At 36.1% G+C, this 18668-nt stretch overlaps 1 pseudogene; it reads right to left on the reverse strand.

The window, feature by feature from the left end:
• Positions 1-12634: 12634 nt before the first annotated feature.
• LOC140006983 (E3 ubiquitin-protein ligase COP1-like) lies at positions 12635-18113 on the reverse strand (annotated as a pseudogene).
• Positions 18114-18668: the final 555 nt, after the last annotated feature.

Consider the following 18668-nt stretch of genomic DNA (forward strand, 5'->3'; position numbering starts at 1 on the left):
CATGCCCATTTTTCATGCTCTTCATATTTCATGATGCTCTGAATTCTCCAAGTTTATCAGCATATAAAAATTAATTAACAAAGTTAGGTCCAAAATACAAATTTACCATCCTCAAGACAAACAAACAAGTATTTTACTAATACAGTACTAAGTGATAGATTTACCTGTCATGTCATCACATCCTAAACAGTCACCATTCCCTCATAGTCACTACTAGGTATGTGATTTTTAGTGTACTTGTTCCAACTCAAGCAGCTAAGCTTAGACCTTGTTGCCATCTCTACAACAGGTCAGTGCACATCTGCAGCTTCATTTATGGAGTAAATTCTAAAATATTATGAAAATTAAATTTAATTCCACCTAAGGGGTGTTTTGGGTTAGCTATTCTGACTCCGAGGGTGTTTGCATTTAGTGAATGCGAACTCGATTCAAATGCAAACAACTTTCTTTGCCATTTTTTTGGATTCCATTGATTTAGTTTTAAAAAATAGAATAATGAGATCGCATTTAATAAATACGAACTTGTTTTACAGGATAGAAGAACGCACACCCAATCAGTCGTTCAAAATTAGAGCCGGAACTATTTCCCCAAATCAAACCCTACCTCTCCATTCTCCAAATCCAGCAAATCTTTCCAGGCTCGTCTAGCAATTTCTTCACAAAAGAACAATCCACTCTCTGCACGTTGACTCCCGTTACTCTGTTTCTTCTTCCTTGATGTTGTTCTTCTCCCTTCAAAGTAGAATGTTGTGTGAGAAAATGGGATAAAAAGGATCGAGTGGAATTTTGCTCAGGTTTTGTTGTCGAGTTTAATTTCTACTGTCTTGACTTGAGATCCGACCCAAATAATCTCTGGAAATTTCGGCTTCTCTGTTCTCTAATTCTCTGACGTAACTTTTCTCTTTCTCTCTTTTTTTCATTTTTTTCAAGTACAATGTCTATTCTTACCATGCTTTTGAGATGAAGGAAACTGATTATGATTTAGTGATTAGTAGCTATGTTAATTGGTTTCAACTTTTTGAAGCGAATGATAATGGAATTTGAACTTTTGTTAAGGTTTTTTGGCATCCCTATACAAAGCCGTCATAGTATGTACCATTCTAGGCACTATTTTGGCAACAATTGAAACTGTTGTAGGACCTGCACATGCAGATTGAAGTTGAGTATTTTTTTTCCTATATCACGAGGTGTTTGAATATTTGAAATGGGAAGACATAACGGAGTAGATTACCTTCTGTTGTTTATAGATCATTGGTCCATGAAAGCTAGAGAGACCCATTTGAGTTGATCACATCATTTTTTACACGGGTATAACGATGAAAGCTTTTGAGGATGCTTTTCATCAGGCAGAATGGTAAAAGCCTTTTACTTTTTAGTTATGTGATTCACCTCAAACTCAAGACTGGTCTGCATTTTTTAAACGGGATAATTGCAGAAACCTCCCCTGACTTTTATAGTAATAGCATTGACCTCCCCTATCAATTTTGAAATAGCACTGACCTCCCCTATCAAAAGTTGGAGGCAATTTAATAGGCAAAAGTGGGTCGATTTACTAAAGTACCCCTGACATGATTTAATTTTACCAAATGAATGTGATGAGTACTTTCATCAAACCCAACAAAACATTTGTTAATTAAAATTACACTAAATTAACTATTTCTGCATAGTTTAACTAATTAACTAAATAACTAATAATCTAATTAATTAATAACTAATTATCTAATAGTTAATAGTTATTAACTAATCAAACTATTTCTGCATAATTAAACTAATTAACTATTAATTAATTAACTAATTATCTAATTAATTAATTAACTAATTAACTAATTTCTGTTTATCTAATTAACTAATCTCTATTTATCTAATTAACTAAAGCTATTGTCTGTCCGAAACTAATAAACTATTTGCATGTTAAACTAATTAACTAATTAGCTGCTTAACTAATTAACTACCTAATTATCTAATTAATTAATTAACTAATTTTTGTTTATCTAATTAACTAATTAACTAATTATCTAATTAACTAAAGTTGTTGTCTATCCGAAACTAACAAACTATTTTCATGTTAAACTAATTAACTGCTTAACTAATTAACTAATTAACTAATTAACTAAAACTGTTGTCTATCCTAAACTAACAAACTATTTGCATGTTAAACTAATTAACTAATTAACTAACTAATTATCCAATTAATTAATTAACTAATTTTTGTTTATCTAATTAACTAATTAACTAAAGTTGTTGTCTATCCGAAACTAACAAACTATTTGCATGTTAAACTAATTAACTAATTGACTGCTTAACTAATTAACTAATTAACTAAAGCTGTTGTCTGTCCGAAACTAACAAACTATTTGCATGTTAAACGAATTAACTAATTAACTAACTAATTATCTAATTAATTAATTAACGAATTAACTAATTTCTGTTTATCTAATTAACTAATTAACTAATTAACTAAAGCTGTTGTCTATCCGAAACTAACAAACTATTTGCATGTTAAACTAATTAACTAATTAACTGCTTAACTAATTAACTAACTAAATACCTAATTAATTAATTAACTAATTAACTAATTAACTAATTAACTAAAGCTATTGTCTGTCCGAAACTAACAAACTATTTGCATGTTAAACTAATTAACTGCTTAACTAATTAACTAATTAATTAACTAACTAATTAACAAGCTATTTGCATGTTAAACTATATGCAATACGCATTACCTATTTAAAGTATCGGCTCTTTATAGGTATTTTACTTTCAAACATTTAATTTATGATAAAAATATCAATATTTGTAAGTAAATTTCAAAAAGTGTTACAAAAAATATCAATATTCTTACTTTCAAACATTTAATTTATGGCCCTATGCCCCTCCCTTTTTGTAAAAATATTACTGTAACACTTTTTGAATTTTACTTACAAACATTGATGTTTTTATCATAAATTAAATGTTTGAAAGTAAAATACCCATAAAGAGCCGATACTTTAAATAGGTAATGTGTACTGCATATAGTTTAACATGCAAATAGTTTGTTAATTAGTTAGTTAATTAATTAGTTAATTAGTTAAGCAGTTAATTAGTTTAACATGCAAATAGTTTGTTAGTTTCGGACAGACAATAGCTTTAGTTAATTAGTTAATTAGATAAATAGAAATTAGTTAATTAATTAATTAATTAGTTAATTAGATAATTAGTTAATTAGTTAATAATTAATTAGTTAATAGTTAATTAGTTTAACTATTAACTAATTAGATAATTAGTTAAGCAATTGTCAAGCAAATAATAATTGTCAAGCAAGAAGAGGGCAAAATTGGAAGAAATTTCTTATCTCACTTCTACAAAAGCTGTCAGGGAGGTTTCTGCAACAAATTGTTACTGTTCAGGGGAGGTGAATGCAATTTCTAAACCTAGAGGGGAGGTCAGTGCTAATGTCAGAAATCTCAGGGGAGGTTTCTGCAATTATCCCTTTTTTAAACTACTAATAAGCACGAAATTCATTTAAAACGTTCATCGTAAAGTTGTATAGCAAAGTCAAGTTGTAGTTCTTCTCTCTTATATTTTCCTGTCAGTGTTTGGGGATTCAAAGGAGGAATTCCATGCAAACAACTTCAGATGATGCTGTCAAATAAAATTAATTGAACGTATAAACCATAATTCAAAACCAACCTTGGGTCAGGTAGAGTAGTATGCCTGTATTTATTTCTTTTGTATATATGGCTAATTTTGTTACAAAACCAATTCAGGCACTATCGTAGCATCATTGAAAGTCACCGACATGTCTAAAACTCCCCATACATGTCTAAAATTTTAAATATTCATGTAAAGGTCTAAAATTAAGGAAGTGAAAATACCTACAAATCAAGGAGATCACAATAAACTAGCAATGGGTCGAGAAAATAAGTAGCTAGTTAGAGTCTCTAATATCTGGAAGATCTCATGGTCTATCAAGGTTAGACTAGCAATGGGATGAAACAATGAATTATGCTGCTGAGTTGTACGTTGAGGAGGAAATTGCCTAGATTCCTCATGAGTTGTTGAATGTTTCTCGCTCATTGTCAAGTTCATGCTTCACACTAATATTTCTTGGTATGCATTGGATTCTGCAGTAACCAAAAGTTAGTAGTTTCTAACTTTACAATTAATTTATTCTCCTTTTTAAGTGTAATATGCAATAAAAAAAGGAGAGTAGAATCCATAAAAGTCAGATGGTAATCACATTTACTCTGTTTAGGTTTGCACTGTTTTCATCCATTGGACATATAGCAGGAAATTGATCAAGGCTTTGTTGTTTGGTGTACTCTAAGTTGTTTCAATGGTATTCACGATATAACATCTGAATCAAGCATCTGTGGTGAAGAATTAATCATCTCTTGTTTAGATTTGAGCCTAGACAACGCCTTTAAAAGCTCAAGATGCACTAGTTGCTTTAGTAGGTTTTGTCCAATTACTTAAACAAGTAGGTTTTGTGGCCCTTTTTGTCACGACTTGGGTCCAAGGGCTGACCCAAGTAATTTTTGGACCGAAATCCATTGGTCCAAAATGATTAACCCAAATTACTGTGTAGCCTAAGCACCCAAGTCCTTAAACCATTTTTTTCCTCTTTATTCCACCGTTGTGGGATACTACATTCTCTCTACCTTTAAGATTTTGCGTCCTCGCAAAATGTCAGGATCTTGATGGAATGGTTTGGAATTGGGAGGGAAATTAGAAAAGAGGTTAAAGAAGGATATTTAGAGAATTGAAGGAAGAGAGAGAAAGATTCTATTCAACAAAATTCGGTTATGTCATGAGCCTCAGCCAATCACTGAGCTCCCTTTTTATAGTTTTGTACAACTCACTCACTAATCCTTTAAGTGGTACGACACTGTTTATGCAAAACACAACTTCCTTTAGCTAAACGACGACGTCTTCCTCTTGCTTCCTGACATTTCCTCCCCCTTCAGTTTAGACTTGTCTGCAAGTCTCAAATTCTGGAAATTGTTGTTCTATGAAATCCTTGTCCTCCCAAGATGCTTCATCATATTCCAACTGCTACCACTTGATCAGGTACTGCACCACCGGTATTCCCTTCCGCAGAATAGCTCTTCTGTTCAAGACCATTTCTGGCATTAAGGGACACTGGTCCTGGAAATCAAATTCTGGTAGAGATCCAATCCTCTTTTTCAACAAGGATACGTGGAACACTGGGTGTATCCTAGCTGTAGGAGGCAGCTTAAGCTTATAAGCAACCTAACCTACCTTCACCTCCACTTCAAAAGGGCCATAGAACTTTGCTGCGAGCTTAAGGTTCCTTCTAATAGCTATGGTTTGTTGTCTATATAGTTGCAGCTTGAGAAACACCAATTCTCCTACTTCAAAACTCCTCTCAGTCCTATGCCTGTCTGCGAAATACTTCATTCTCTATTGAGACTTTAGTAGGTGTTCCCTGATACTGGCAGAAATCCTCACCCTTTCTTGGATTGCTTGAGCTGCTGCAGGGATGATAGAATCACAATAGGGACCCATTGGTAGGGGTAAGGCCTTATAGCCATAGAGGGTTTCGAAAGGAGTCACATTCAGGCTTCAATGGTACGCAAAGTTGTACCACCACTCAACTAGGGGAAGCCACTTACTCCACTGATTTGGGAATTCTCTAGTCATGCACCTCAGATAAGCTTCTACACACTGGTTAATTCTCTCACTCTGGCCATCTGTTTCTGGATGGTATGCAGAGCTATGGCACAAACTTACCCCAATCATTCGAAATAGCTCCTTCCAGAAATTGATAGTAAAGATTTTGTCTCTATCTGTGACTATAGTTTTAGGTAGTCCATGAAGTTTATACACCTGGTCTAGGAAAACTTGTGCCGCTTGTTTAGCAGAGAAAGGATGAGTAAGTAATAGGAAGTGACTGTATTTGGTGAGTCGATCCACTACTACCAAGATGGTGTCAAAATTTTGTGAAGTTAGAAGTCTCTCTATGAAATCCATAGAGATGTGTGTCCATGCTTGACTACGTATAGGTAGGGGCTGCAAAAGTCCAGGGTACTGAATGTGTTCAAATTTATTCCTTTGGCAATTGTCACAGGCCTGCACAAATCTTCTCACATCTTGCTTCAATTCAGGCCAATAGAATATACTGCCGATTCTGTGCCAACTCCCCCTTTGTCCTGAATGACCTCCAATAGAAGAGGAGTGCAAGGCTTCCATGATCTGCTCCCTGACTCTATTGCTTGAGCCTACATAGAGCTTTCCCTTATATTTGAGAATACCATCACTGAATTGATACTAGTCTGGATACTCAGGTTTCAGGATCATCTTGGCAATCAACTCCTGACATTGTGAATCTTGTTCATAGCTCTTGATCAGTTCTGTCATCCAAACTGGCTTAACAGAAGTTATAGCCAAATAGGTTCCTTTCCTGTGTTCATCTACATCTTCTTCTATAGATCTTCTGGAAAGTGCATCAGCTTCCAAGTTTTCACTGCCTCGTTTGTACTAAATCTCATAATCCAGTCCCAATAGTTTAGTTAACCACTTGTGCTGTATTGCTGTTGTTAGCTTCTGGTCTAGCAGGTATTTTAAAGACTGATGGTCAGTCATTATGATAAAATGATAGCCTACTAGGTAATGTCTCCATTTTGTCACTGCTATCACCAATGCTAGTAGTTCCTTTTCATAGGTAGACAACCCCAGGTTCCTTGGACTTAATGATTTGCTAAGGAATGCTATGGGATGCCCTTCTTGCATGAGTACAGCTCCAATTCCCTCTCCACTTGCATCAGTTTCCACCACAAATGGTTGCTCAAAGTCAGGCAGTTTTGGTACTGGAGCTAAGGTCATTACCTTTTTAAGTAGATCAAATGCTTGCTGAGTTGTGTCAGTCCAAACAAATGCATCTTTCCTTAGCAGATCTGTCAATGGTTTACACAGAATCCCATAGTCCTTAATAAATCTTCCGTAGTAACCTGTGAGTCCTAAAAATCCTCTCAACTCCTTCACTGACTTGTGTGTTGGCCAGGTCAGGATACTGTCAACCTTGGAAGAGTCCATACTAACCCCTTCTTCTGAAATGGTGTGTCCCAAGTAATCCACTCTAGTCTTTGCAAATGAACATTTGGATCTCTTAGCAAACAGCTGATTCTCTCTAAGCACAGTCAGTACTAGCCTCAGGTGTTGCAGGTGTAATTCCCATGTTTCACTGTAGATCAGGATATCATCAAAGAAGACTAGAACAAACTTCCTCAAATATGGTTGAGAAACTTGATTCATCAAAGACTGAAAGGTTGCAGGGGAATTAATCAGCCCAAAAGGCATGACTAAAAACTCATAATGTCCACAATGAGTCTGAAATGCTGTTTTATGCACATCCTGAGGTTTGACCCTTATTTGATGATAACCTACTGTCAGATCCAATTTAGACTTAAACTTGGATCCAGCTAGCTCATTCAGCAGCTCGTCCACATTTGGAATGGGGTAACAGTCCTTGATGGTGATCTCATTCAGTTTCCTGCAGTCAACACAGAACCTCCAAATCCCTTCCTTCTTCTTGACCAATAGGATTGGTGATGCAAATGGACTGTTGTTGTGTCTTGCAATCCCATGATGTAACATTTTTGTGACTTGCTTTTCAATCTCATCCTTCTGGGAGTGGGGGTATCTATAGGGCTTTAGCTTGAATGGTTAAGCCCCTGGCTTCATTGGAATCTCATGATCACATGTTCTGACAGGTGGTAAGGATATAGGCTGCTGGAACACATCTGCATATTCTTCCAATAAGTCTTTGATCTCTTGAGGTTGTTGGTCTCCCTCTGTCACTATTGAGGCATTTGTTGAGGTTGATTCTATCTCTATGGTCCTCATAGCAAAGTATCTTTTCTTATATTCTATAAAGTGCCTCAGATCCTTGCCTCTAATTAAGTCCATCTCGCAATCTTCAGAACTCTCTTGTAGCTGAACCACTTCCCCTTGATATTCCATAGAAATCCCGAGGTTATGGAAATCAAAAGTGATAGGGCTAAAATTAGTCATCCAGTCTACTCCCAACACAATGTGCCATCCACTCAATTCCATTACCTTCAGATCAAAACCAAACTTGTGCTGATTGAGCTCCCACTTGACCCTAGGATAGATAGCCTTACTGGTTACATATGCTCCATTTCCCACAATGACAGAGAAGGGTGAAATCATTCTGTAAGGTATATCTAATGCAATAACTAATTCACTGTCAATGCAGCTGTCAGAACTGACAATGTGTGTAATGACATTTATATAACAGTTCTTGGATTCCCTGTGTGCTCATCTTGTTCCCCAACTGCATCCTCAAATTCTGACTCCTCTTCTTCTTTCCCAAGAAGGAAGTTTAAGTGCCCCATTTTACACTGATGTCCTGCCCCATATTTCTCCCTACACTTGAAACACAAGCCATTGTTCCTCTTGTATTGTATTTCCTGTGCAAAAATCTTTCTGGTGGAGCTGTTATCTGGAATTACCTTCTTTGCACTAGAATGTTTGTGGTGGCTAACAGGGGGAATTTTGTATAGATTTCCTATGGCTGTGCATGGGGGTTGAATTTTATGCATTCCAAATCTGTTTTCCATGGAACTCTTCTGCATTTCCTTCCCTTGCCTGTTTTGCAACTATAGGGAATATTCCTGCAATTGAGCCATCTCATAGGCTACAGACAATTCTGTAGGTTTTAGCATTCTGATCATAGGCTTAATCTCTTCCTTAAGCCTGCTAATAAAACTTGACACAAAGTATCCTTCATCTAGTTGAGGATTTTTCATCAGCATTAGAGGCTTGAGTTCCTCAAATTTTTCCTGGTAGTCCTCCACACTCCCAATCTGTTGGATCTTGTTAAATTCTTCTACTATATCTCTGCAAATTTTATTACAAAATCTCTTGCACAATAACTCCTCAAATTCCTTCCAACTTAGGCCTGTTATTTCCATTTTCAGTCCTTGAAACCATATCTATCTTCTGATTCTCAGGAACTTGATAATTCAGAAAGTACTTATTACATTTTCTTAGCCATTCCTGTGGATTTTCCCCATAAAAAAGAGGTAGCTCTAATTTTGGAGGATTAGGTACATAGATCCTACCTTCGTCCCTTCAGATGAAGCCTCCACTGCTCTCGCCTTCCTTGTTGAGCCTTTGTTGAGGCGGTGGTGTTGGTAGTAGTGGCCTTTCCCTTGCTTCCTCCACAGAGCTCTTTTCTCTGTTCATCATCATCTGCAGGAAGGAATTAAATTTCTGCTCCAGTCCAATCATCGATGCTTCTAGTTTCTCCAAGTTCATGTTGGAATTCTCCATTTTCACTCTGATTTCGCCGCTGACCTTAGTTCGAAACTGCTGTTGAGAAACATGGAATGCCTCCATAGCTTCTTGCAGCCTTGCTTCTTGTTTCTTGACGTGTTCCTCCAAAGATTTCAGACGAGTTCCTTCCGCCATTGGAATTTCCAAGGATCGATAGCTCTGATTACCAATTTGTCAGGATCTTGATGGAATGGTTTAGAATTGGGAGGGAAATTAGAAAAGAGGTTGAAGAAGGATATTCAGAAAATTGAAGGAAGAAAGAGAAAGATTCTATTCAACAGAATTCTGTTATACATGTCATAAGCCTCAGCCAATCACTGAGCTCCCTTTTTATAGTTTTGTACAGCTCACTAACTAACTCCACTAACTAATCCCTTAAGTGGTACGACACCATTTATGCAAAACACAATTTCCTTTAGCTAAACGATGACGTCTTTCTCCTGCTTCCTGACAGAAAACCCGTCAGAATCCAGACTATCCACTTAGTCATGCTTGAACTCTAGAGATGGCTCATACGGGCTCTAGAGGTGGCCCTCGTTCGACGTGGCACTTATCCATACACAACACTTAACTCCTTGTACTTCTTTTGGTAGTCAAAACCATAACCCGTCGGTCCAGACCCACCCCGCGTAGAGATCACGTGAGCTTCGCTCTAATACCAACTGTCATGATTCGGGTCTAAGGGCTGGTCCAAGTAATTTGTGGACCGAAATCCTCTGGCCTAAAATAGTTAACCTAAATTACTATGTAGCCCAACCACCCAAGTCCTTAAACCATTCTTTTCCTCTTTATTCTACCGATGTGGGATACGACATTTTTTCCACATTTAGGACTTTGCATCCTCGTAAAGTTCACCAGAATCCAGATTGTCCACTTAGTCATGCTCGAATTCTATCCACTTAGTCATACTTGAACTCTAGAGGAGGCTCATGCAAGCTTTAGAGGTGGCCTTCGCCCGACGTGGCATTTAGTCCAATAGGTTCTAGATGCGGCCCTCATCGAACATGATACTTAGCCCTGCACAGCACTTAGCTCCTAGCATTTTCTTGTGTAGTCGAACCATAACTCGTTGGTCCAGACTCACCCTGCGCAGAGACCATGTGAGGTTCGCTTTGATGTCAACTGTCACGACTCGGGTCTAGGGCTGGCCCAAGTAATTTTTGGACCGAAATTCATTGGCCCAAAATGGTTAATTCAAATTACTATGTAGCCCAAGCACTCAAGCCCTTAAATCATTCTTTTTCTCTTTATTCCACTGATGTGGGATACTACATCAACTGTCACGACTTGGATCCAAGGGCTAGCCAAAGTAATTTTTGGATCGAAATCTACTGGCCCAAAATGGTTAATCCAACTTACTATGTAGCCCAAGCATCCCAAGTCTTTAAACCATTCTTTTCCTTTTTATTCCATCGAATGTAGGATACTACATTCTCCCCACCTTTAGGAATTTACGATGACGTAAAGTCCGTCAGAATCCAGACTGTCCACTTAATCATGCTCGGACTCTAGACGTGGCTCGTACGGGTTTTAGAGATAGCTCTCGCTTAACGTGGCATTTAGTCCTGTGGGTTCTAGACGTGGCCTCCATCGAACGTGGCACTTAGTCTCGCACAACACTTAACTTCTTGCATTTTCTTGTATAGTTGGAATCATAAGCCGCTGGTCCAACCTTATCCTGTGCAGAGACCATGCGAGATTCTCTTTAATACCAATTGTCACGGCTCGGATCCAAGAGCTGGCCCAAGTAATTTTTGGACCGAAATCTACTGACCCAAAATGGTTAACCCAATTTACTATGTAACCCAAGCACTCAAGTCCTTTAATCATTCTTTTCCTCTTCATTCCACCGATGTAGGATAATACACTTTTGCTGCTATCTAGAACTTGACAATTAGAGATATTGTTCACATGGATCATTATGTGCTACTGCTATCGATTTTGAGGCTGAGAAACTTGTTAGGTATTCAACAGCCGAACTTCACTATGCAAATGGAGAGGCAAATACTCATCCTATTTATTTTCACAGAACTTTTCTTACCTTTTTCTAATTATTTTGTAAATTGTAATTCACACTCCTCCATCTTAATTATTGCTAGAAACTTAATCTGACCAACTTTGTCACGCCTAACTTGCATGAAAGGTTCCTTATGTGCTACATCAAACCTTCCCATCCCAAGTTAAGCCAGTTAGAGAAGTTGCCTTCACCATAATCAATTCTTACTTTATGGATGAAATTTTTGGCATCAACGAAGCCTTTAACAACCTCAACATTCAAGACTGAATTTGTACTTGCTATACTTTATATTTTGGATTCATAACTATTAAGCTTATTATAGTTTGGATGACTGTTAACATTTTTCCCATGTTGTTATATATTTCATGATCCTTGGCACATGTTACAGTTGTACACTTTAATGATAAAACTAAATAATATTGGATAGCTCTCTCTTAAACACCTGTTCGATATACTCTATCTAATCTTTTTAACGATACGGACGGAGGAGGCTAGGTTTATCCAAAAGGTGCTTCTCTGTTCAAGAATGTAAAGTGTCCCCACTTTCTCAAGGTTAGAAAGGGTAGAGAAAATGCCTCGAGCAAACTTGTATAAGAATATGTAGAGCTGGATTTTGTTTCATGTGCTCTCACCGAGAGGCATATTACCCTTAAATGCATAGAATCTAGGATTAACCTTTTGTTGGAACTTACTCGCGCACCTACTATATATGAGGAATACCATTTTATGAATACTACTCACATATTACCTATCAATTGAAAAATAAAAAGAGAAAAGTTAGTCTAAGGAACAATGAAATCTGAAGTTTCGCTCTACTAGTGTGCTGTCGGAGCAGCACGTGAACAAGTTGCTCATACATTACACACACCCCAGATTTTAGAAAGTTCTAATGTTTAGGAATATCTCACTCTCCTCCTCTTTTAATTGCATTTTAGTGTTACTGGTAAGAACTTAAATCTGGAGAATGCTCAGATTAGTGTTTTCAAGTATATTAACATCCTAATAATACACAGATATCAGATATCTGAGTACTTTGATTTAGCTTCTATCACATCTAAAGTAGATGATTGCATATGAAAAGAAACATAAGTGCCACTCAGAACTATCTTTTGCAATGCAATATGATGCAAATTAACTTAAAATATGCAACAACTTGTCTATGATCCTTCCAAAGGCGAAGTTGTGCAAGAGTTTACATGAGCTATTATTTCATTGGAAGGGATTTTATTAATTGTACTGAAGTGACAAACCATTTTGGCGCATTGAATTAAATTTAAATAACATACGAGTATTTCAAGTAACAAAATATGAGTAACTTTACTTGTATCGCGTGAAGGTACTAAGTACAGTTTGAAAATCTGCCAGACCTGTGCTATAACCTTCTCTGTGTACAATAGTACTGCCCTTCTCTCCTTGATTAAATAACACTCTCTTGCAAGTAACACTCCTGTAAATCATTAAACTGCGAGCAATGACATATGTAAGGATTTTGGTGTTGAAAAAGAGCAAACTATTAGATGAATTGTAAATCTAACGTTCAAATCCCAACTGCAATAAATTTATAGCTATGGAAGTTTTGGACCCAAAAAAAAAGGCCAGTCACTTTATAAAAGTAATTAACAACAGATAGTGATAAATTTTTAGACCATAAAGAATAGAAAGCAAATGAGTTCCTTAAAAGTTACCAACAGATAACAAGTACTATGTGTCCATAGTCCATACACTACACCAAAAGCAACATAACCAGAAGAAGTCCATAGTCCATACACTACACCAAAAGCAACATAACCAGAAGAGTGAGCCACTGTAATGGTAAATTAATGAAACAAAATCCATAGTTTGTTAAAAGTGCTAACCTGAGCATGAACTCTCTTTCTTCGTACTACAGCTAGGCCCGATTGACTCATAGGCTGTGTATTTAATCCACTAAGAGAAGCATCCTTCCTGTGGTTTGCAGGAGAGCTGAATTGAGCTTTTGAATCCCCTTTCTTTTACTGAAAGCTCCCCATAGCTCCTCCATGAGTACTACGAGAACTGGAAACAAGTCCACTGCTTGTCCTATCTATGGATGAAGAGCGAGATCTCACACCCAAGCAATCATCTGATAACGTCTGCAGTTTCAGTGAAAACCTGTCCTTTGCTCGGTACAGCTCTATTCGATGCCTCTCAACGGCGTTAATGTCTTCTTTAATATATTGAAGATCATTTTGTATCTAAAGATGAAGCAAAAAAATTATCACTAGGGATGAATAGAATTCTAAGGCATAGTATGTCAGCTTTTACAGTAATAATTTAGAAGGAAACTAATGTGACAATCAAATTTTGTGTCAATTTGAGTCAAGTGATTATGAATATTGGCTTCTTTGATAAATAGAACTGTCCCTCAATTTACACCTAGATTGCGAGGAACCATTATGAATCAGGAAAAGACTCAATAGGTAGGAGGGTGGGAAATTAGGACAAACCAATCCCCATAACAAAGCCACCTTCAAAGCTTATAAAAATTCACTCTACACATCTACGCTATATTGAAGATTAGAGAAGGCCCTACTTGCTAACTTCTGCTTTCGAAAAATTAGGAAGCAAGAAACAAGTTTTTTCCAAAAGATACCAACAAAAATTTTTCAACTCAATTGAGCTTTCCTATATGTTAAAATGTTGCATCCAAAATTATTTAGCCTTTCGCTATGCCAATCCGACACCTATTTAAGAATAAAACCACCTCCAAAAACATATAAAACGTTTTTCAAATAATTGTGAATGCATTGCATCAATCATCACAACTTAAGATATGCTGCAAACAGGACAAGCAAAACATAAGTTTTATATTGATCAATTATGTTAGTTTCAAAAGCAAAAAGTGGAAAACATTCAATGCCACCAAATTTGTATATGTAATGTAAACCTTTATATGTGGTACAGGAAAGCCAGACAAACTTAGAAATTGGTAAAAACCAGTTTAATCAAAGAAAAGTTGAATGGACGACATGTAAAAGGAAATAACATATATACCCATGAAATTACAATGGGAAAAATTGGAACCAAGAAGAATAGCAAAAGCCTCGACATCAAAATCTATGCTACCAAACTTGACCTAAAGATATGGACAGATAAATATTTGGAAAATAAATTATGTACAGCTAACAACATACAAGAAGCCATACACCGAATTTCAGATATGTATTGTAGGGGCACAGTGTCACAAAGGTTTCAGAAGAAAAATGTTGCAAAAAAAAGTACTTTGTACAAATTAAGTTTAAACTTCAAAGCGCACTATGATCATAGCAAACAAAAGCAATCCTGGAAAGCACATCTACAAGCTTCTCAAAACTAGTTAATTTCTTCTAAATATTAAAGCAACCAAAAACATTTTAAAAAGAGCTCTCAAACAGCTCCTAGAAGATGAAAATCCCATCATCATTTTACCGGGGCTGAACTTTCAAGCAATTTTAATGTCTCCATGGCCCTTGAAGAATCATAACTGCAGACAAAACAACTACATTCTAATATTCGGTAGAGACATGAAATATCAACAACTTAACTGATGACTGATGAATACACTAGTGAAGCAAAGCAAAAAGAAAAAACAAATGCTCTAATTCCGGTGCATCCAGCAGGGTATATCAAGATGTCTTCTCATAATCTAGCGCATAAACCTCGTTAAGCTCGTCAACTTTTTGCTTCCTTAAGATGTGTAAGAAATCCAGCAGTATTTGCATATTTCTCTCTGCGTCTTCCTGCTCTGATTTTTCTCTTTTTCTCTGCTCCTTGATTGATACTTCACAATCCTGTCTAATGATAAAAAATGTTACACTTCAAGCATCTGCACATATACAGCTAACTACTGAAGAATCCTACAATAAATCAAGCCAGAGAGTGTGAGAAACATCATTTTAGCAAATGTTACACTTTGAGCTTCTGCACATATACAACTGAATGTAGAAGAAGCCTACGGGATAATAGCATGCATATTGACTAACTACAACCCCCGTGACAGGTGTCGAGTCTGTGCAATAATAATAATGTTAATCCTAGTTGCCAACAAAAGCAGTGCCTAGTCAATTCTAGCACTAGAGCAGGGACTCTGGATGTGCAATGGGTTACTAGATTCACCCTGACTCTGAAGAGTTTGCTAGATCTGATATACTAGAATTTATTCACGAGAACTTGTTAATTTATATATAGGGCAAGTAAGGTCGTATCCTCAGGGACTGAGGAAAATTTGCTCCTTTTCAACTCAAGGATAAATGGGGGTTTTGGGAATTAAAAGCTAATGAATTATTAACTAAATTAATTGACCGCGAAAAATAATTAAGAGAGAGAAATAATGAGAAAACTCTAGCCAAAGATACACTTCAGAGATGGTTCATGCAACTAATCATTGATTCAAATATAATTTCAACAGTTATTAATAAGCAGGTTTTTAAATGCCGATATGATTTGACAATCAATCTCTCCCTATTGTTTCGATAGTCAAGGTATGACCATTGACTATTTTCCTAATTTGGGAATAATCTTAGGTACGACCATAGGATTCAATTCCCTAATTGCACTAGAAACTAGAGAAATCCTACTCTAATCAATAAACACGTTACGAGGGTTTATTTAAATTAAATTGTACGTTTCCCCGATACAAATCTAATTATGCCAGTTGCTACCGGGATGAGAGTAATCAAACAATTACGGATTCAACTACCCCCAATCAGCAAATAGACTACGTGAATAATTAAATATTGCGCAACTATCCAATTATACACGATAGTCACAACCACTAAGAACAGGAAACATACAAATACCAATGAATGAATGAAGCAATTAAAATAATTTAGATCTCATAGTTATTGTTGAACCAAATCTTCAGTTGTCCTCTTGATTAGAAATACGAAATTAGTTCTCCATTAATGGAGACCAAGCCATGTGAAAAACATTCTGCCAAAAGCTTACAATTGTCTTCTCCAAAAATCAGTCCAAGGGAAAAGTAAAGACGAGCAAAAATGCTTTTTTTGTCTCTAGCCAAAAGATGATGTTTGCCAAATTTGATTTGTCTCAATTACCTAATTGATTGGTTTCCTAATATCAATCCAATTCCTAAAAAGATTCTTATTACAAATAAATTTTCTCTAGCTTTTCTTTTCCTTGAGAATGATCACCTGAAATAAGGAAAGTCCTGACAGCTAACAAATTAGGAAGTTGACTCGGATTAGAAGACTGCCAAATATCAATTCCAACTTTCTGGTTTTGAGCAGTGAGTTTAGGTGTACCTGCGTGCAACCATTAGATGTTTTTCACTAGAAAATCTTTATTTAAGCACTTTTCATTCCCGCTCCTGAAATAAATACAAAATACCAAATATAAGTAGAATCCGATAATTAAAACAATATTTGGTTAAAATCAAGGTGAACATAATTATAAATTTAACAACAAATTATGACTTATCAACTTCCCCACACCTAAACCATGCTTGTCCTCAAGCATGAGAACACAAATCAAGCAATCAAATTCAAATAGTGGCTATTACTCGAATCTCCTTTTGCCAAGATACAATTAAAACATATGTCAAATATTAGTGGCAATTTTCAAAGAATATCTCTCCAGTTAACTTTCAAAATCAAGGACTCTTTTAATTTATGACTAACTAACCTAAGAATATAAAATATTCAACTAGCATCCATAAGCAACTGTGTGAGGACCTGTAAAATTTCCTTATTTTATATTACTTTATTTTATTTCCTCGCATGCATTTTCTTCACTATACCCTATTATATTGATTTTCAGAGATTTTATGAGTAGAGTTTTTAAATCATTTTCCTAGTTTAAGTTAGTTCATATTAAGTTTGAAGCGTATTATGGAAGTGGGACCCGCTAGTGCGGTAAATATGATATATTTTTGACAACTAGTTAAAGTTTTGCATTAAGGGATATTATTTTACAAGGTGCTAGGAGATAATTAGAGATTAGTTAGATAGTTTAACCATTGGGAGAAAGAAGATAAGATTAAATCGTAAAGGTGCCAAGTGTCGCGACCCGATTGGATGTTGGACTTGACTAAGTTTTCTCACTTTTACTAAAATCAGATTTTGACCCAAAATTTCCTCACTTTCGTACCCTTCTTGGCCGAAAATAAGGAGAGGAGAGAAGAGAGAAAACCTTCATCTTGTTTTTCAATTTCTTGTCAAAATCTTGAGTTCCAATCGATTAAATTGCAAACTAATCCATAGAAGTTGCTTAGGAATGTAGATTGCCATCTTGGAGTGGAGTGTTTTGGTGGTTCAACCTTCCTAGGGGTTGTTGTGCTTCTCCAATTCTAGGTAAGGTTGGTATTAGTTCATGGTTGTGCTACTTATTAGTTTAGAAGTAAAAGTTATGGCTTGTTTAGGTAGATTTCATGATTTTAGTAGTGGTTATAGTAAATTCCAGCTTTGTGGTGTAAGTCTCAGCTTTGGTTGTGGAATGGATTGTTGTTCTTGGTGTTCATGTGTAGTAATGCTTATGCTTAGTTTATGTAAGTAAATTCATGGTTAAACCGTGTTAGTTTTGTAGCATATAACATTCGGCCAGCATGAAGGGTTTGGATTAGGGTTTTGGTTGATGAACTTATATGTAATCTCGTGTTAGTGATGAAGCTGCCCTGCTTCTGACCTATTTAATTTGTCCATGTTAGAGGTCGAATCAGACTTAAATCAAAATATGAAAGTTGTAGGAAATGGTGTTAACTAGTTGTCTACAAAATATCAGCTCAATTGGAGCACTGTAGCATGTGAAATAACAAAAATACCCAGACTGCCAAGTGCCCCATTTCGCGGATAGTGTTGAGATTTCACATTTTTGGCTTCATTTTTCACTTTGATCCGTATCAAATCAGCCTTTGGTCAAAATATAAAAATTCTACCCTATGTTTTAGCTTTCCAACGCATCTGAAACGCCTCAATCGGAATTTTGTAGTTTGAGTTATTGCCATTTAAATCCAGTGCTGACAACCAGACTGACAATGAAATTCTGGTTCTGTAATCTGCAAATTTGACCTAGATCAACTATGAACTGGGTTGACTTGTTTTCATGAAAGTTGTAACCCTTTGTTTTAGTTTCAGAACGGTATAAAGTGTACACCAATCCGATAAACGTAACTTTAGTTGTGACCGAAACACCAAAAGACGTCAAACCTATTATTTAGCTTTTGTCCTTAAAACTTGGTTTCCGGTTGCATTGTTAAGACTTGTGTTGTAATTGAATTATTTTGAGCCTAGTTGAAGGGTTATTGTGCTAAACTTACTTATATGTAACCTTGGGGCTGATTTGAGGAAAATAAGGAAGCCATAAATGGCTGAAAAATAGTGAAATACAAAGGGCATGC

Source organism: Coffea arabica, chromosome 5e, assembly GCF_036785885.1.
Source record: "Coffea arabica cultivar ET-39 chromosome 5e, Coffea Arabica ET-39 HiFi, whole genome shotgun sequence".
Taxonomy (NCBI): Eukaryota; Viridiplantae; Streptophyta; class Magnoliopsida; order Gentianales; family Rubiaceae; genus Coffea; species Coffea arabica.